Source organism: Bubalus bubalis, chromosome 6 (genome assembly GCF_019923935.1).
Source record: "Bubalus bubalis isolate 160015118507 breed Murrah chromosome 6, NDDB_SH_1, whole genome shotgun sequence".
Classification (NCBI taxonomy): Eukaryota; Metazoa; Chordata; class Mammalia; order Artiodactyla; family Bovidae; genus Bubalus; species Bubalus bubalis.
Window position 1 is genome coordinate 106,776,725 of NC_059162.1, and position 17,151 is coordinate 106,793,875.

The 17,151-nt window shown below is 44.2% G+C and overlaps 1 long non-coding RNA gene across 1 annotated transcript; it reads left to right on the forward strand.

The window, feature by feature from the left end:
- The first annotated feature begins 653 nt into the window (after positions 1 to 653).
- LOC123333932 lies at positions 654 to 16,939 on the forward strand. Its single transcript, XR_006551527.2, has 3 exons — positions 654 to 1,383; positions 14,474 to 14,551; positions 16,489 to 16,939. It is a non-coding gene; the product is annotated as an uncharacterized LOC123333932 (long non-coding RNA).
- The last annotated feature ends 212 nt before the right edge of the window (positions 16,940 to 17,151 follow it).

Sequence of the window (17,151 nt, forward strand, 5' to 3'; positions counted from 1 at the left end):
GAGAGAGAGCTCCGGGATTCTCCCCGGGGTGGCGGCGCTTTCAGCCCTGGCAATCCAGGGCGCGCGGGCGCAGGGCCCTCGGGGAGGCCACCTAGCCTGTTCTAATCCCGTCCCTTTAGATGTGGCCCACGGTTAAGCCTTCCCCCTTCTCTCTGCCCCAGACTTGAGCGTTCTGAGCCTCACACTAGGGGCGTGGTGACCCTGGGCCAGTCCCTGCTGGCCTCTCAGCCACGGCGATGCTTGGTCCAACCCGCAGTGGTCGACGGAGTCACCCCTCCTCTCCCCATCCCCACGGCCCCACCTTTGGGGAGCAGCGATTGGTGTGCCTCTGAGGCTAGCACACCTTGGGACCTGGGCCCAGCCACTGGAGAGAGACGTTTGTTTGTGTAGAGGAGGGGGCCATGGTGGTAGGGGGGCAAATCATGTCCTTCCTGAGTAGGGGGAAGGTAGGATGCAGGGGGCTGTGGTCAGTCCTGTTGTCTCTGGAGTGTGTGATATGAATTCGTGGATTTGTTTTATTGGCCTCTTTCTTTGGGCTCCAAGTTTTTCTTTTGTGAGCAGGTGAGGTTTACAAACACCCTCTCCTCTCCCTTCTCCAGTCAAATCCCTTCTCTCCAGGTGCCTTCTCTGCTTTCTAGAAGGAAGGGGGCTGCACCAGAATTTGTCTTGGCCTAGTGGCGGTCTTTATGCACTGGTCAGGGACAGACCTGATCTGCTTCAGGTTCTGAGAAATTGGGCCTTGTTGTGGCACTTGAGAAGGCGGGGTGTGTGTGTGTGTGTGACTGAGGACCCAGGAGAAGGCCTTTCTCAAGGTCACTCCCGGGCATCCACATGTCCCACACAGCTGCAAGCCTTGATCCAAAGACTTTTCTACTTTAGATCTGAGAGCCTTGCAAAGTTCTGCAGTTTGCTTTGGTTTGGAGAAGCATCTGAACCTTCTTGGTAGAAGGCCTGGGTCTAGGAATTGGGTCAGGCATGGAAGGGACATTGTTTCCCCTGCTGTGAGGGTCTCCAGGCCATGCCTTCCCCAATCTCGGCCCTGCAGGTCAAGTCCAATGAGGACTGGTCTGGGGAGTTAGGTCATGGTGATGGGTTAGGTCAGGGATGAGAACAGCCCCTGATCCTATTAATCAGGCAGGGAGAGGGGCCTGCCAGTCAATGTAGGCTGGTGCAGGTAATTGGGTATCCACCACATACTCCTCTGTTAAGACCACAATTTCCATGACACAGCCGCTCTCTAATGGAGCCTGTCAACTCAGAGCCTCATAGCCCTGCGAAAGTAGGATCCTGGGCGTTAACCGTGCCTTACCCATGCAGGACACAGACGGCGGTTTCGAAGGGTACTTGGACTTGGCACCTATCAGGCCCGCCATCAATTACTCGGTAATTATTCCGCACAACCTTGCAATCGGCCCGGGTCGCCGGCGTGCGCACCGGCAGACAGAAGGGGGAAGGTTGAGCGTCCCCCGGGGTCCTCAGCGCGCGTCGCGGGCGGAGAGGGCCTCTCCGAAGCCGCTGGAAAGGCCCCCTTTGACCGCGTGCCTGGGCCTAGCGCCGCCGTCTTTATTGGCAGCCGGAGAGGCTGTTTGGGGAAATGGAAAAACTTGTGTCGGCGGCGTCAGTCTTGCAAAGCGGGTAGCCAAGCAGTTTGCAGCGCGTTCTGTTCCTCGCGCTGCCGCCACCGCCTCGGCTCCTTGGAGCCTGCAGGGGAAGGGAGAGGGGGAGGAGGTGACCGAGTTCACGTCCCCATTGCCGCCTCTCCCGGAGTGATGGATGGCTGTCTTCCCGGGCGGGGGAGCGCCTGCACAGCTCCCTCTGCAGGGAGCGCCGCTCAGCCTCCCACACCAGGCGCTGTGACTTCAGCAAGCTCCCTTTCCCCAAATGCTCGGGGAAGATGGGCTCTGGGTCAGTTAACTTGGCCGGTTACTTTGTATTAATGAGACCAGTCTTTTCGGTTTCATCCTGACCTGTGCCAGTCTTTCGTAAACGTCCGTCTCCCGCTCCGGGCTCCGCTGACCCCACATTTTATTACTATTACAAACCCTCGAGGGTCTTCTGTCCTCAGATGCCTTAGGCTCAGGAGGTAACAAACAGGACTCACCTGAGTTCCCTTGGGATGACACTTTGCCCTTGGGTTAGGGAAAAACTCACCCCTGGGAAGACAGATGAGAGATGGTGGGTATCCATCCCTCTCTTCTTTAAGAGATTCCATTAATTGAAAGCTCTAGTTAAGTAGTTAATTACAGAAATAGATTCTATTTTGTCTTTTCTTTTCTCCCTATCCCCAAATGGCCTTAATAAATCTTCAGTAGCTGGGAATTCTGAGATCAAAACCAGGGGGTGGGGCTGAGGGTTGGGGAAGAGAAACCCTTCCTATTGGAAGGCGCCTTTATTTTGCAGTTTGTCTCCTGTTAGGAGATCCTTGGGTCTAGTTCATGAGGCAGAATCAAATCCCAACTGTTGGTCTCAGGGCAGGATGTGTGGATGCTACTGCATCTGGGGGCCAGTGTACTTGAAAAACAACCTCACCAACAATAATGATGATGAAAATCATAACATGAGGCAGCTAACATTTCTTGGGCACCTAGTATGTGTCAGGTACTGTATACTCTGTCTCCAGTATCTTATTTAATCTTCAGAGCAGACCTATAAAGTAGGTGCTATTGTCATCTCCTTTTGTCAAGGGAGGAAACTGAGGCTCAGAGAGGTTAACTTGCTTATGGTAATACAGCTGGAAAGGAACAGAGGTGGAACTCAGCCTAAGTGCTTCTGATTTCAAAACTCTGGACTTATTCGCTCTGCTCTATTGTTACAGAAACTTGCTGTTATTTGCTGCAAAGCGCATTTGTATCTGGGGAAATACCCTTTACAATTATTTTACAATTTTGCAATGAGTGGTTGTTTGGTTTTGCTGTTTCTTTTTTTTCCGAAATAGAGTGAAAAAAAAGCCCCAGCTCTTACTTTCCAATGGGTCAGCCAGATCAGAGGAGGAAGAAACTGCTGAGTTTCATTGCTGGCTTATATAACAGAGAAGTTGCCTTAGAATTATTTATCTTAAAAGTGATCAATTAATTTAACTAATATTTAATGCACTTACTGTGAAGTCTTATGGAGTATCTTCCTTTTGCCACTGTGCCCTTTTTCCAGAGTGGAGCTGGATTAATCTGTCCTCCCTGGGTACCCATTGTACTTGCCCTTCACCCTCTGTGAGGATGGGGAGGGCTACCCAGTGAGAAACCTCTGCACAAGCTGTTCAGCCAAGTTGGCTGAGTTGGCCCAGAGCCATGGAGAGTGAGAAACTTTCAAATTTCAAAACTGCCCTGGGCCAATTTAATAAACTTCTGCCACCTCCATCCTCTCCACATTTTTGAATTCTCAAAAATGCACTCCCATCTAAGATGCGTACAAGAGTGGAAGGATTTTGGAATATTAATAATGCAGACTTTTACAGCACAGCAAGGTGAATTCTCAAGGGGTAGCGGTTAACATCTGCTTTCTCCTTCCCAAGATAACAATGGGAAAGCCTGTGCTCTGCACACACACACACACCAAGCCAGGACTGTGAGAGCCGAATTTTTCTCTCTGCAAAGGGTAAATTGTCGCCAGATCTGGCACTAGAAACAATAACCAGAAAACTTGGATGTAGCGAGAGTGACAGTGATAGAAGGAAAAAAAGAAACAAAGCCAAATCTCTCATGGGGCTGTGAACAAGACCCTTTCTTGCAGGGGGTCTGAATGATGGTAAGAAGCTCTCTGCTTCCTCCCAGTGGGGCAATTCTTAGCAATCAGCATCAGAGCTGTGGTCCTGACATGTCCCCTGGGGAGCAGCAGGATGCTTTGTATCAGGAGACAAACAGAGATTCAGCCTCTGGTTCTAGACACAGGCTCTGGGGCATTCTGAGAGGGGTCTTGTGAATGTCTTCTTTGAGGGTTACTCTGCATCTGCCATCATCTCTGCCCCTGCCATCATCTCTGCCCTCCACGGTAAAGAGTATGACTGCCAGTGAACTCTGGAAACAGAGGAACCTGGGTCCCCATCCCAGATCTGCCCATGTGAACCTCCATAAGTGAAGCCTCTGAGCCTCTGTCTTCTTAGTTATAAAATGGGGATAGTAAAATTGGCCTGGTGGGTTGTGAGTTGCTTAGCACAGAGTATGGCTCAGTACAAGGTAACTAGTTTTTAAAAATCACACATAAATAGCTACAGTCCACACTTGTTTTCTAAGACCCATTTCACACCCTTTGAGCTGCTCATTTTAGAGAATAAAATGCTCTGTAACTTGGGTAGAAACTAGGTGACCCAGAATTTCTGATCTAGCCTCACCCTATAGATTCACTTGAATAGTTTTATGGAAAAGATCCAGAGTCAAATCTAGAAGCAGTGCAGACATTCTTTTAAAGGGAATCTCTTGGTTAGTTTTATTAAAAAAAAAAAAATGACCCAGAAGTTATTTTTAAAAATGAAGGGTGCCAACCTTGTGCTTGCCGCTACCTAGGGATTTTTATCATGCGATTTGGGGGCTGAAACAAATGTCCTTTTATGTTGCAGCAATATCTTGTGGCTCAGAGAAATGTGAAGAAATGGTCAGGCTTCATCGTACAGATGCTAGCCTAGCTGAATATTGGAAGCCCTGAGCTCACGTACTGGCTTCTTGGTTTCTATCTTTTGCTTGCATAATGCAATTTAAATCCCTTGTTAATTTCCAGGTCGAGTTTCATTCATGAGGATAATCTTTAATTGATGTTAAATATAGGGATCAAGTTAAGTGCATTATTTCTTTTTTACAAAGTGCTAATTGTTCATGTTCTCATAAATTATTTTCTCTTCTCATGTAGCAGGTTTTATGAAAGAACTTTTAAGCCAGTGCTTTTAACCTCATTGTATGAATATTATCCTGTAATCAGCAGGTCGTTCAGATCCTTCCTGTGCTGGTGATCTTTATGTCACCCTTCAGAGCAGAAAGGAGAAGAAAAATGAGCTCGTTTGGAGCATATGTATATATGAGTGGCTCGTGGACATTAAAACAAATTTTATACCCAAATATTTGAAACTTTAAGAGCATCTTTTCCTCTGCTCTGTTCCTACTGAGACTCTTGAGGGATTCAGCCTAAATCTACTCTTTTTTTTAAAGGTCTGAGCAAGTTATTGATTTTTATCTTGTTTAGTTTTAATTGTGATAAAATATACATTGCATAAAAGTTACTATCTTAACCATTTTTAAGTGTATAGTTCAATAATGTTAGGTACATTCACAATGTTGTGCCACCAATTTTCTGAATGCTTTCTATCATGCAAAATGGAAACTCGGTATCCACTAAACAACTACTCCCCATTCTTCCCTCCCGGCTTCCCTGGATACCAACCACCATTCCATCTTTCCTCTCTATGAATTTGACTACTCTAGGTACCTTGTATAAGTGGAATCATATAGTTATTTTTTTGTGACTGGCTTATTTCACTTGGCATAATGGCCTCAAGGTTCATCCATCCATATGTCAGAATTTCCTACCTTTTTAAGGCTGAATAATATTCTATTTTATGTAAATACTCCATTTTGTTTATCCAGTTATCTGTTGATGGACACTTGGGTGGATTCCACCTTTCAGCTGTTGTAAAAAATGCCTCTGTGAACATAGGTATACAGGCTGAAACTATTTCTGATTGTTTCATTTATTCTAAAAATGTTTAAACCATGCTCAGGAAGGACTCTGTGCTGAGCTGTCAGGAGAAAGATGCTATGTCCTCCTTCAAGGTACTTACATCAAGAGAAAGACAAGATGATAGTAATATCAACTATTTATTGGGCTTTAATGTACATCATTTTATTTAATCTTCACCAAGACCCTCTGACGGAGAGGCTGTGTTAGGAAAGTGAAATTCAGAACCATTATATCACTTGCCCAAGATCATCACCGTCCAGGAAACCAGGATTTGAACCTAGGTCTGTTTGACTCAAAACTTGCATCTTTTCTTTTTGCCATACTGTGTGACTTGCAGGATCTCAGTTCCCTGACCAGGGACTGGACCTGGGCCTGCTGCAGTAGAAGCACAGAGTCCTAACCACTGGACTGCCAGGGAATTCCCCAAAGCTGCATTCTTGACTCAAACAATATTGTGCCTTTTGGGATGGCATAACCTGTCCCCCCAACCCCAGGAAAAAAAAAAAGAAGAGAAGACCACTGACATCGTGCTGGGAGAGTGCAGAGGGGATGAGATTGCTTCCTCTTGGGACTGGAGCAGACTTGTTGGAGGAAGTGATGTTTGGGCTAGGAGTAGGAGGAGGATGTGGGTGGGCAGAGATGGGAGGGAAGATTTCACAGAAAGGATTATCGTGAACAAACAAAGGGGAGAGAGAGCATGAAGATTCGGGGCAAGGTAAGTCCTTTGGGTGAAGTGTGAAAGGCTGAGAGAGAAGGCTGAGAGAGGGGGCTGCAGAGAGACCCATGGAGTCTAGCCGTTAGAGCTGGAAGGGCCGAGGGATGTGGATGCTCTTTACTCAGAGGAGGAAGTCAAGGTTCCAGGAGGAAAAGAAAGTTCAGATTGCCAGACTCCAGACGAGTGCTTGCTCCACAGCAGATTGGAAAAGGTCGAAGGGTCTGGCTGTGGGGGTGATGGGAAAGCCTTGAAGATGTTTGAGCAGAAGTATGATATGGTGTGGACTACCTGGGCATTTGAGCTTGTATCCTGAGCCCCAGAACCCCAGGGCAGTCGGAGACAGTGAGGGGCAGTATTACACACACCAGGGCTATTGTGACTCTGCCCACTACTGGTGCTCTGTGGGCCAGTGCTGAGTAACCCTCTCCCCCAAATCCTGCTGTTGTGTGTTTAGCTGCTCAGTCGTGTCCAACTCTTTGTGACTCCATGGACTGTATCCCTCGGGGTTCCTCTGTCCACGAGATTCTCCAGGCAAGAATACTGGAGTGGGTTGCCATACTCTCTTCTAGGGGATATTCCCAACCCAGGGATTGAACCCAGGTCTCCCCCATTGCAGGTGGATTCTTTACCGTCTCAGCTACCAGGAAAGCCCCCAAATCCTGCTAGAAGCTAGTAATTGTCTCCTAGGAAACTAGTGAATTTTCTTCTCCCATCACAGGTAAATTTCCAGACTTTTAAAAAACAACTGGAGGCAGTATGTGTGAGGGAGGTTAGGAACACAGCCTCGGGAGTCAGACAGATGCTAGTTGAACCCACTTCTTTCTGCTATAATTTTCTTGGTGTCAAAGAGGAATGCAGGGACTTCCCCTGGAAGTCCAGTGGTTAAGACTCCTCTCTTCCACTACATGGGGGCTCGGGTTCGATCCCTGGTCAGGGAACTGAGATCCCGTGTGGTGGGAAAAAAAAAAGGAATGCAGTAGGACTCTCCTACAGATTAAGTGAAATACTATCTCAAAGAGAGGAGGGTACTGGGCACTCGGAAGCTAGTGTTTAGTGTGTTCAATGTCAGGGCAGTTGTGGGTATTCCCAGGATGGCTCAGCAAGATGTTTTCTCTGAAGTAGCAGCCCAGTTGGGGCAGTCAGCACCTGCACTCTGGCTGCAAATCCTGCCCTTGGTCTAGAACAACAGAGAAACCAAAGGCCAATGTCGGGTATCAGGCTACTGAGTTTTGAATTTTGAAGGTCCTGCTTAAGTTGGAAAAGCTTGCTGCTTGGGACTGAAGAAGTCAGACCTTTCTCTTCTTTCCACAAATTATTATTTGCCTGCCATGCCTCCCGTGGCAGGGCATTTCCCAAATGATGTCCCCACGTGGAAGTAACTGAAGCCCCGCTCAGGCTGTGTAACTCCTACCCTAGGCATGGCCCTTTGCAATCTATTAGAGCTTTTTTGGTACATGCTTGTGGCGGAATCTATTTTTGACATATGAATGCATTTTGCTTTTTTTTTTTTTCCCCCTATTCTCCAGTCCTTATGCTCTAAGCCAATAGCCTGGCCCTTCAAATTCCTGGGGCAAAGCAGGAGTTGATTGAAGAGAGGGCTCTTGTTCTGTAAAAGCCAGAGTTCCTTGAAAACGTGATGCTGACTGGCTTAGAAAGTAGGGACTGCCTTGCAAAGCACTGAGAGAGGGAGAAGACAGAGGCTTCATGAGCCTGGGATGGGAGAGGGTAGTGAATTCCTCCAAAGGGATCCCAGGGACCCATTTCTGGGAGAGAGAACACAGCCTTGGAAGGCTGGCAGAGTATGGGGGTAGCAGAGTTGGTCTGGCCTAAGGGACTGTAAGGCTGGGTCTCCTGGCACATCCTTTGGAACAAGTAGGGCAGGTAGTGACCAGAGGGCCTGTCTGAGGCTTGGTCCTTCCCAAGACCCCAGTATCCTGGAGCAACCCTGGGGCAAGGAAGAGACCTAGTCATGCCTGTTTAGATTTCCAATGGTTTAGAGGGCTGGGTCTTCAGAGCTGGACTTAAACTTGCTTAAAGAAAATAAAAAGATTCCTTGGCCACTTGAGTGTGAAGAGTGCACTTAACACCTGCCACACTCCATTTGAGTCACACAGCCCTGGAAGGGAAGTGGGCAGGCACTGATGACTCTGTGACAGGTGAGTAAACCTGCTCCAGGAGGGCAGTGAAAGCTCCCACAGCAGGGCGGGGAGGCAGGCAGGGTGCCCACCCGGCTTCAGGGTAGCGCTTTGCTTGTGCCTTGAGATTTTCTGCAGGGACCCAGGGGAATGTGGATGGACAGCTTTCAGCTGAAGTCATTCTTTCACTTTCCATTTGGTCACTCATTCAACACAGATATAGACCACTTCCTATACCTGGAAACAGTGCTGGCTGAATATTTCACTGTACTGATATGCTATATTTTATTTTTCCATTCATCAGTTGATGGACATTTGAGTTTTAACACATGCGTGCGTGCTAAGTCACTTTAATCATGTCCAACTCTTTGTGACCCTGTAGCCCTCCAGGCTCCTCTGTCCATGGGATTCTCCAGGCAAGAATACTGGAATGGGTTGACATGCCCTCCTTTAGGGGATCTTCCTGACTCAGGGATTGAACCTGAGTCTCTTATGTCTCCTGCATTGGCAGGTGGGTTCTTTACCACTAGTGCCACCTGGGAAACCTGAGTTTTAATACATTTTAGCTATTATGAATAAAAGCTGCTGTGAACATTCATCGGAGAAGGCAATGGCACCCCACTCCAGTACTCTTGCCTGGAAAATCCCATGGGCGGAGGAGCCTGGTAGGCTGCAGTCCATGGGGTCGCTGAGAGTTGGACACAACTGAGCAACTTCACTTTCACTTTTCACTTTCATGCATTGGAGAGGGAAATGGCAACCCACTCCAGTGTTCTTGCCTGGAGAATCCCAGGGACGGGGGAGCCTGGTGGGCTGCCATCTCTGGGGTCGCACAGAGTCAGACACGACTGAAGTGACTTAGCAGTAGCAGTGAACATTCATATACAAGTTTTTGTGTGGACATATGTTTTCAATTCTCTTGGGTATATACCTAGAAGTAGAATTGCTGAGTCATATGGTAACTGTTTAACTCTTTTCCAATCACTACAGCATTCTCCATTCCCACCAGTGGTGTATGAGGCCTCCAGTGTCTCCATATCCTGCCTGTTTGGCTATAGCTACCCTAGTGGGTGAGGTAGTAAGGCCATTGTATTTTTAACATGATTTCCCTGATGAATGATGTTGAGCATCTTTTCATATACTTATTTTCATGTACATTTGGTATATCTCTTTTGGAAAATATCTATTCAAATTCTTTCCCCACTAAAAATAATCAGGTAGGTATCTTTTTATTATAGAGTTGTAAGTTCTTTATATATTCTAGATACAAGTCCCTTAACTAGATATGTGATTTGCAAATATTTTCTCCTATTTTGGTGATTGTCTTCTCTTTTTTTAGCCCAAATGTTTTAAATTTTGATGTAGTTCAGTTTTCCTTTGTGCACGTGCACACACTCTTTCAGGATCTCATGTGAAAAACCATTGCTTAACATGAAGCTACAAAGATTTACTCCTGTGTTTTCTTCTAAGAATCCTATAGCTTTAGCTCTTACATCTAGGCCTATGATCTATTTTCATTCTTTTTTGTGTATGATGATGTGGCTGTCCAGTAGTACCAGCACTATTTGTTGTAAGGACTAGTCTTTCCCCTTTGAGTTATCTTTTTTTTAAATTAACTTATTTTTAATTGAAGGATAATTGCTTTACAGAATTTTGTTCTTTTCTGTCAAACCTCAACATGAATCAGCCATAGGTAAACATATCTTGACTCCTTCGTAAAAAATCAATTTACCAATAATGTGAAGGCATGTTTCTGGACTTTCATTCTATTCCATTGATCTATGCCTATCCTTATGCCAATGCCATGCTGTCTTGATTACTGTAGCTTTGTAGTAGGTTTTGGGCCCCCTTCTCCAGTTCCTTTCCCCAGGCTATGGGCAGGGGCACCAATGGTGGAAAGAGGCAGCTGCTCTTTTTAATTGAAGCTGGGGCAGCAGATGCATGAACACTGACATTTGAACCAGGGCTCCTTAGCCCCTTCTTAAAAGGTGTCACCCCAAGCATAGCCTTCTCCAGCCTCCTCATTTAAACTTACTGGGCCTGAAAACTTCAGTCGCAAAGAGAACGCCTCAGTCTACCTTAGAGACAAATACTTCTGCTCTTGGCTGCTTCCTCCAGCCGTGCGGTAGCTCCCTAGCTGTCAAGACCTCTGCCACTTCACCCCTCTGAGCTCCATTTACTTTGACAGTATTAATACCCACCTCTCAGGATTGTTGAAGAATAAATTAGATAATGTGTCAAGCACTAAGTACTTTAGAAGCATTTACTCCGATGAGGTATGTACTGAGCTTCATTTTTAAGGTGGGGAAATCGAGGCACACGGAGAAGAGCCTGTAGATCAGGGCACCATATTATTTCGTGGCAGAGCCCGGACCGAAGCCCACTCGGGTCTCTGGAGCTTGTGCGCCACCGCCGACATTGCAGAGACGACGGCCCCCGCTCAGGGCATATTCTGGGGGGAAGCCTGTCCCTGCCGAGTTCCCTTCTCAGCCTCTTTTTCCCTGGCGGGCCGTCCCCAACGAGGTCTGGTCGGGCAGGGCGGGAGGCAGGGGTCCTCCGGAGGCCACCGGGCCCGCGGCCGGCGCGCCTTCCCAAACCCGGGCAGCCGCGTTCTGCCTCGGTGGCCCCGCTGCTAAGGACGCGGCCTGGGATGTGCTGAGCATTCGGGCTGGAAAATGAGCACAAAAGAACAAACAGGAAGGCCTCGGAAATGCTAATGCGGCGCCCGCGTGGCTGGCGGCGGCGCAGCCCGGGGCCGCGGTCACGGCGCTCTGCCTCATTATTGCTGCCGGGGGCCCGCGGCCGCGAGCAGCGGGGGACACGGGGCCGCACGCGGCGCGGCTGATGGTGGCGCTGATGGCGCGGCGGCGAGGCCCGCGGGCTCAGCGGGCGCCCGGCTTGTCCGGGCCGCACGCTCCGGGGCCCCGCGCCCCCCGTGGCTCTGTGTCCCTCCCCCCACCCCCCGCTCTTCTCTGCTCCCGTGTGTCCCCCTCCCCCCGGGTCCCCCTTGGCCCCTGGCGTCCCAGAGGTCCCCGCGCCCCTCTCCAGCCCTGAATCCCCCGAGGATCCCTCCACCCCTGGTCCCCTGACCCCGTCCTGTCCCCGCCGCCCCAGTGAACCCGTGTGCCCCCGCGGCCCTTCAGGGCAGGCGCGCCGGGGGGAGGGCAGGGGATGGGGAGCGGGTAGGGAGGTCTGTGTCAAGAGCTAGGAGTGGGCGCCTGGCCGCCCCACCTCCCCGGTCGCTGCAGAAGCCTCCCCCTGATTCCTAATTCCCATTAATTTTTCTAATGAAAAGGTCTTTACTTCTTTTAAAATAAAAAAAAGTGATCAACGCTAGTAGTGAAAAGCTCGAACTACCGCGACGCATGAAGTAAAAAGCGAAAGTCCTTCCCATCTGTCTTTCCCCAAACTTCCTCTCCAGAGATAAACACCTTTTACCACTGGTATGGAGCCTTCCAGACTTTTTAATATAGCAATTTGATTTTTTTTAAAAATTCATAATCGAAACATAATATAGGTCCTCCCTCCCTGCAGGCTGCAATCCCATTAGGCATTCTGGTCTCATTTGCTTTCTTCGCGTAAGAATGTGCCTGGAGATCTTTCCACGTTATCAGGCCAAGTCCTGTGTAATTCTTTTCAAAACCGTATAATAATATTCCAGAGCACCAGAGTATAATAATTAACTTAACCTTTCCCTTGCTACTACTAATTAAATGCTTGCTACATGCCAGGTCTTTAAGCCCCTTACCTGTACCATCTCATTTAATCATGGTAACAGAAGGCAAGTGTAATAATTCGTTTTTTAAGGAATGAAGAAACAGGCCCAGAGAGGTGAAGGAACTTGCCTGAGGTCACACAGCTAGTAAGTGGCAGTCAGGATTCAAGTGGACTTGACTCTGAAGTCTTGTTCTTCTCCCAAAGCTCAGTGCCCAGCTACATGTATCCTTTAGGTCACTGAGTGTTGGCAGGGGGGCTCTTTGCTATATATATACATGTATTTTTTTTAAATCTCACACACAAGCTCTACATCTTTTTCTGTGAGATTCTGCTGATTTCATCATGGTGATTCTAGACTAGTGACTTTGATCTGAGGATTAAATAATTGAAAATGTATTGCATTCGTTTGTTAAAAAACAAGCATTAGTGGGTATGAAGTGAAAAGTAATTATTCTACTCCAGATTTCTAGTTTCCTTATTAGAGAGGAAACTGCTGTTAGTAGTTTCTTGTGTATCTTTCTAGACATTTTCAATGCATACACTTTGCCACATAAATAGTAGCATACTCCACAGGCTTCTGAACCTTGCTTTCCCCCCCGCTAACATTGTATTTGGAAATCATTTTGTATTGGCGTGTACAGATCGATCTCATTCTTCTCCTTGTTGTTTTTTTTTTCAATTCAATTTTGTTTTTGAAATAGGTAATACATTCAAAAGATTCAAAAATCAGAATCATTGAAAGAGGAATATACTGAGGAGTCTTACTCCTAGCCCTGTCTCCCCTGTGGGTGTTCCCCTTCCACCTTGAGCATCTGCTTTTATTAGTGTCTCTTTCCAACGTCTCTTTGTATGACATTCACTGTACTTCTTAAAGTGTTTAGCTATCCTATTGACAAGTGTTTAAGTTTTTTTGTTTTTTTTTTTTTGTTTTTTTTGGTGATCCCATAAAAAAGCTGCAGCAAATGTACTTTTGGTACATATGTGTGAGCATGTCTGTAAGAAAAATTCTTAGAGGCAAAATTGCTGGCTCAGAGAATAAGTAGATTGAAAATGTGAAACTTATTGCCAATTTGTCCTTCAAAGAAAGTCGTACCCATTTGTACCCCTGTTGATAATTCATGAGCATGCTGTTATCTCCATTTCTTTGTCTATACTAGGTATTATTACATTTTTTATCTTTGCCAATCTGCTAGGTAAAAAATAATTCATTGTTTTAATGACTGAGGCTGAACATCTTTTAAAACATTTAAGTCATTTGTGTTCTTTTTATGATCTTTTTTTCTATTGGGTTGTTGGACTTTTTCTTCTTGGTTTCCAAGAGTTCTTACATAATATTATGGAAATTAGCTTTTTTCCAGCTTGCCATTGTCTTTTGATTTGGTTTTTGTTTTGTCTGGCAGGAATTTTTACATTTTGGTGTAGTTAAATTGATTAATTTTGAAAAAATTCATCAGATGTGCATTTTACTTAGAAAGATCTTAAAAATATTTTTTACATTTTCAAAAATATTATTCATGTTTTCTTTCATATGTTTCTAATTTTATTTTTTAGTGTTTAAATCTTTCATCTTTTCAGAATCTGTTTTAGTATAAGAAGTGAGGTAAGAATTTAATTTTTCTCCCCCAAATGGCTAGCCAGTTGTTCCAACGGTATTTATTAAAGAATCAAACATTTTCTCATTGTTTTGAAATGCCATCTTTATTATATACCTAATCCTGATATATGTTTGTGTCTATTTCTAGACACTTTATTCTCTCCATTGATTGGTTGATCTATTCATGTTTCAGTTTCAAATTATTTTAATTACCGATGTTTTATATTTTAATGTGTAATAGGATCAATCACATGCCATTATCATTTTTTTCCCCACAATTTTTCTGGCTGTATTTATATGCTTATTTTTACATATAAACTTAAGATTTACTTGTCTTGTTCCAAGAATTACTCTTTTGCTATTTTGGGATTATGTTACATTTATGACATAATTTAGGGAGAATTGATATCTTTTTTCTTTTCTGTCAAGGTCATAATATGACTTTCATTTACTCTGGAGGAGAAAATGCTCAGCAAATATTTAATTTGTTCTGTTATATTTTGCAGCATCTTGGACATGGTGGGGCTACCTAACTGGTTCTGCCCAGTGAAATATGAGTAAAGGGAACATGTGACACTTTGGGGCTGAGACAATGACAGACTCACGTGTGGTTTTCTCTGTTTTCTTCCTTTGCTTTGGTTATTATGGAAGCATGAGGTATCGTAGGATCCAAGCAAGCCTATTGCTGAACCACATAGGACAGCTGCTTCGGTACTCAGCTGACTTCAGGTGTGTTAAACCTGGGATTTTGGTGCTGGTTGTTTCTGCAACATCATTTAGCCTGTACTGCCTGATGCATCTTCGGTAGTGCTTTAAAGCTTTGTTCTTTTAGATCCTGCTCATTTCTTGTTAGGTTTCTTTCTTTTTTTTGTTGCTATTATAAATGAATTTTTTTTCCTTCCTATATATTTTCTAATGGCTTGTGATTTATATATAGGAAAGCTATCAGTGTTTATTACATCTGTAATTACTCATTTTACGGAAACTCTTAGATTTTCTAATAGATTTTCAGTTGATTATTTTGGATTTACTTTCCTTTTAAAAGTTTTAATTTTTAAGTTGAAGTATAGTTGATTTATAATGTTATATTAGCTTCAGGTGTATAGCATAGTGATTCAGTATTTTTATAGATTATACTCCATTAAAAGTTATTAGGGGATAATGGCTCTTTCCCCCTGTGCTATACAATATATCCTATTGTTTATCTATTTTATACATAGTAGTTTGTATCTTTTAATCCCATACTCCTATTTTGCCCCTCTCCTTTTTGGTAACTACTAGTTCGTTTTCTATGAGTCTGTTTCTATTTTGCATATACGTTCATTTGTATTGTTTTCTGGGCTCCACATATAAATGACCTTCTTTTTCTTATTTATTTGCCACTCTGGAGGTTGATAACTAAGTGTTCTAGGGCCAGATATATTTTCTGTATTTGCAAAACAGTTAAAGCATCTTTTAAAAAAATTGAGAGCTTTCCCACAAACACCAAAAGCTGGAATCCTAGCTTCATGTGAACTTTTAGGTGATTAGACCACACTGGGCTGGTATTCCTGCAGGAGAAAATGCATTGGAACTCATGAGCTGCTGTCCTAAGATGGGTTGAGACTCCAGAATTTAACCTGTCCCTATTTTTTTTAAAACCTAATTCTCTTTACTTTTTTCATTACTTGCATGGCCCCTGAAGGCATTTGAGTTTGTAACCTTGCTGGTATTTTCAGAAAGAAATTAAGTTAATATTGATGGATAGTGGGTATCCTTATTTCTGATTTTAATGGAAATGCTTCTAGTATTTTACTGTTAAGTATGAAGCTGGCTTTTTCCTCTAACATTTTATTATGAAAAATTTCAAATATCAGAAAAGTGGAGAGAATTGTATATAGCAAACACTCACATACCCAGCACCTGGTTGCTACAATTAACATATTATTACATGTTTTATTACATATCTATCCATCTATCATTTGCTTCATCCATCCATCATTCTATTTGATTTTTTGGATGCATTTCAAAGTGAGTTGAAGACATCAGTGCAATTTACTTCTAAAAATTTCAGCATGCATCTCATTAACCAGAGTTCAATGTTTGAGATGGTTCCTTTTTTTTAGGAGGGTAAAATTTACATACAATTCAATGCACAGATCCTAATTCTACCATTCTGTGAATTTAGACGAATTCATACACTTCCATAACCTAAACTCTCCTCAATATATGATATTACTATGATTCCAGAATACTATTGTATTCATTTCTAGCTCAGTTCCCATCCCTCCACCTCAGGCAACCACAGTTATGATTTTTTTCTTACCATAGATTAGTTAGATCTCTTCTAGAATTTCATATCAAATAAATCATTCTCTTATATAAGTTTTATTTCACAAAGTGTAACGGTTTTTGAGATACATTCATGTTGCTATAGGTATCAGCAGTCCTTTTATTGCTGAGTCTTATTTCATTTTTAGGAAGTGAATGCTGTGTTCCCCCCCCAAATTGATATGCTGAAGCCTGAGCCCCCAGTGTGATGGTACTTGGAGATGGGGCCCTTGGGAGACAGTTGGGGTTAGATGAGGCCATTGTGGTGGATCCCTGGTCTGATGGCGTTAGTTCTTTTATAAGAAGAGACACTGCAGAGCTCTCCCTCTCCCTCTCTTTTTCCTCTCCATGTGCAGGTTCAATGAGAAGCTAGCCATCTGCAACCCAACAAAAGCACCTTCGCTAGAACCAGACCATGCTAACACCTTCACTTTGGACTGTCTAGTCTCCAGAACTGTGAAAAAATAGACTTTTGGGTTGTTTAAGCCACCAGTCCATGGTATTTTGTTATAACAGCCTGAGCAGACTAAGATATTTGTTACATGAATGTACTACAGCTTGCTTAACTATTATCCTATTGATAAATACCCAGATACTTTCCAGTCTTAGGCTAATATGAATAAAGGTGTTATTGAATATTTATGCAAAAGTCTTTTGGGGACATTTGCTTTCATTCCTCTAGAGAATATACCTAGAAAAATTGCTGGGTTGTAAGATAAGTATACATTTAATTTTATAAAAAAGTACCCGTCCTTTTTCAAAAAGTTTGGCATGTCCACCAACAATATATGAGAGTTCCAGTTGCTCTGTATCCTAGCCAACACTCAGCATTGCCTAAATTTTGTGCTGATGCTTAAGATGTATAAATCATGTTAATGAAGTATCTACCTATTCCTATTTTATTGAGTTTTTCTGTTTTAAAAATCTGGAATGAATGTTGAAACTTATAAAATCTTTTTCAGCACCTGTAAAATGATCATATGGTCCTTATTCTTTAATTGGTTGTTATAGTGAATTAT